This window comes from Cucumis melo, unplaced genomic scaffold, assembly GCF_025177605.1.
Source record: "Cucumis melo cultivar AY unplaced genomic scaffold, USDA_Cmelo_AY_1.0 utg001531l, whole genome shotgun sequence".
Lineage (NCBI taxonomy): Eukaryota > Viridiplantae > Streptophyta > Magnoliopsida > Cucurbitales > Cucurbitaceae > Cucumis > Cucumis melo.
The window spans coordinates 19104-22500 of NW_026124637.1; the positions used below are offsets into that span (position 1 = coordinate 19104).

A 3397-nucleotide genomic window follows, 5' to 3' on the forward strand; every position below is an offset into this window, starting at 1 on the left:
CAGCAACAAACAAAAGAATCAAAATACCCTCTTCTGTTTTGCTGATATAACTTTATCATTTTTTTTAGAAGAAAAGCATCTTTAGATTTGCTTGATTCTAAGCATCGTTGGGGTTCTCTAAAATGTTATAAATCCTTGCGTATAGGTTTCGTTTCCAGAATTTAGTAGAGTAATGAAAAATAATCGTTAAATCTTGAGATGATAGCCCTTCGACTACTAATGTAGTGTCTACTCATTGGGTCTTGAATTAGGGAATATAATTTCATTTTTCCTTACGGAAAGGAGGAAGATACTTGATATACGGACTCATGAAAGTATCTGAGTACTCGAGCATTCAATCAATATTATATTGAATGAATAATTGGCTTTTTTTTTTATTTTAATCTTAAAAAAAGAACTTATTTCTTTTCGATAAGCTCTAACCACGCATGTAATAGGCCATCCCATCTTCCGATTGTCTCTATGAAACAATCGGGGGGACAGTAAAGATTAGATCAAATGAGAAAGGAATAATAGTAGGGTTATGTGATAGATACTATCTTGATTCTCTATTTTGAGACTTTTTACTTAATGTAATGAAATGCAGGACAACAAAAGAAAGACTAGGTCTTATTATTCCTACATGTTACTAACATTCTTTTGATACTTCCAAGAGTTTTTCTGCCTCTTTTATTTATTTGTACTGAATTTTTTCGATTATACTAGAAATCATATAATAACTTGGGATAATTCGATTTTTTGTATTGTTTCATCAATGGTGTTGTGCCCGAATCTCTTTTTGACTATGCGCTAGTGATTCCACTATTATTAGTGAATAATAATTATTAGTGAGCAATAATGGAATAATTCTTTTATATTCATAGAGATAGGGGACATAATTCACATGGATATGGTAAGTCTCGCTTGGGCTGCTTTAATGGTAGTCTTTACATTTTCTCTTTCCCTCGTAGTATGGGGAAGAAGTGGACTCTAGAAGTACTACTAATTGAAAAATAAAACTGTATTGTTTTTGGTTTATTTTATAGATCGTTCTGCAAAACTTTTTTTCTTTTATTTTGAAAAGTAAAAAAAAAAAGAGTTCGGATTATAAGTTTTTAAGTGGATCCATACTTTCAACACGAAAGAACATAGACATAGTGGTTGTCCAATGAGATACTACGCATAATAATATACTACCTCATAATAAGATAGTACCTCGGGGTAGCCACCCACATATTACGTGCTTACCACTTCTTTTATTTATTATTATTAGTATTTTAGTTATTTTCAAAATAGGATTTTTTCTTGTTTTAGGGAACTCATTTCATATCATGCTTCAAACGTTAAATAAAAATGGGGTTTGCTAATTCTTTTCGAAATCCGAAGATAAAAAGTTCCCATGGAACCGAACTCCTGGATCATCTGTCAACTGCTCAATCAATTACTTCTTTCGAATGCTAAAAAAAAATTAGTGGCCTTTCGATTATTTGATTTCAGATTCATTCTAATCAACATGAATTATGAAGCAAAGAAATAGAATTGGGCCACTATGTATATTAGATTAATATTACATATATGTAATTGATATGATATCTATATATAAATAGAAAGATATATATTGTATATTCATCTATATTCAAATTGATCGATATTCAACCTCTATTTTTATAGAGTACAATTTTATATTTATACACTTCAATAACAATAATAGATAGTATGGTAGAAGGATTCATATATTTCTTTCTACCATACTATCGGATCTTATCGAATACTTCTCTCGTAGAATACTGATAATTCTAGTCCGCCAATTTCATTTAAGACGCGAAATTTTAATGCTTTTCATTTTTCTTATCTTCAATCATTGATAAGAACTAAAACGTCAAGGTTAATTCAAATTAATCACTTTGACTGATTGTTTTTACGTATATTATAAGTAAAAAGGCGGTCGGAACTAGAATGAACAGTGCAGTAGCAATAAATGCGAGAATATTTACTTCCATAATATCATCGTTTCATTTTTTATTCGCAATAACTCGGGATTTAATCCCATAGAGATGATAAATGTTTCGCTTGTAAATTCAAGGGGATGCGTTGCATCTCGATGATATCGAATCGTATTAAAATATCATGAATAACAATATCGGAGCTATCAAATCGATTCATCGTCGAGAATTGAATAGTATAACATAGGAAGATCTTTTATCCATACCGAATTTAAACAAAATGGGATTCCTGATGCAATCAAGAATTTCGTTACTTTTTTTTATTTATAATTTTTTGCATTCTTTCTTTTCTATAATCTACTGCCCTCTTATTCAATGCAATCATCTGATGAAGTCTCATCAGACTACCTTTACCCTTACATTGTTTATAAACAAACTCAAGCAAAGAATAGCAGCGAAATTCAAAAAAGGAAAAGGAGGTAGGTTCGAACTAAACTCCTTCCTTTTTTTGTACTTATAAAATCTTCTTAAAAAAAAGAAATAAAAACGAAACTTAAACTTTCAAAAATTCTTAATTACCTCACTAAGAGAGATAGATGGGATCCTTGTTTGTATTAATATCCTCTTTCCTTGAATTAGTAGTGGGACGTATATATCAAAAGTTAAGTGTTAAATTTTAATAAGATAGATTATTTCAAATTCAAATTAGTAATTGAATTTACTAATTGAGGTTACAAAAAATCGGAGCCAGAACGGATATATTTTGCTTTCAGACGAAAAATTAGATCAAAGTTTACTATGTAAACTTTATTTTGTATCGTCCAAATTCCCTTTATGTATGTGCTTTCCGGAAACGTATAGTACTCTATTTCATTAGAAAAATCGGGCGTAATCAACTAGACCCAGTACGCCTTCGAATCCTGAATATGATGCTACCAATAATTGTGGTAATTCACATATGGCACATATGTCTTTCTCCCATCAATTAGTACTCGTTGAAGAAATCAAAATTCCCATATTTTTTTGTTGAAAAATGTGGAAAAAAAATAAGAGAGATCCCGTTTGGAATAAAATTCAGTTATGTTATTTGTTCTCTCTTTCACAGGAAAGGAAGAGATTAATTGATGTATTTTTTTTTTATTGGATTTGGATCCATCGGGACTGACGGGACTCGAACCCGCAGCTTCCGCCTTGACAGGGCGGTGCTCTGACCAATTGAACTACAATCCCAGGGAAATAAAGTGTACAACATATGTTGTTGATTTAATTTCCTTCAAACCTTTCTATGTAGATTTTTGATTCGAATTGTCATATTCTACCAGACAGAGACGCGAGTAATAAAGTAATAGATTGATATGCGCGGAGACATGGACTTTAGTGTGAGAAGCATGGATTAATATTTATTTTTTCGTTATTGTAAAATTGATTGATTATCAATCTGTCAATGAATAAAAAAAGAGTTTTTTTTTTTATTC

At 30.7% G+C, this 3397-nt stretch overlaps 1 non-coding gene across 1 annotated transcript; it reads right to left on the reverse strand.

Annotated features, from left to right (window-relative positions):
• Positions 1-3078: 3078 nt before the first annotated feature.
• TRNAD-GUC (transfer RNA aspartic acid (anticodon GUC)) lies at positions 3079-3152 on the reverse strand. The gene has a single exon. It is a non-coding gene; the product is annotated as a tRNA-Asp (tRNA).
• Between the last annotated feature and the right edge of the window lie 245 nt (positions 3153-3397).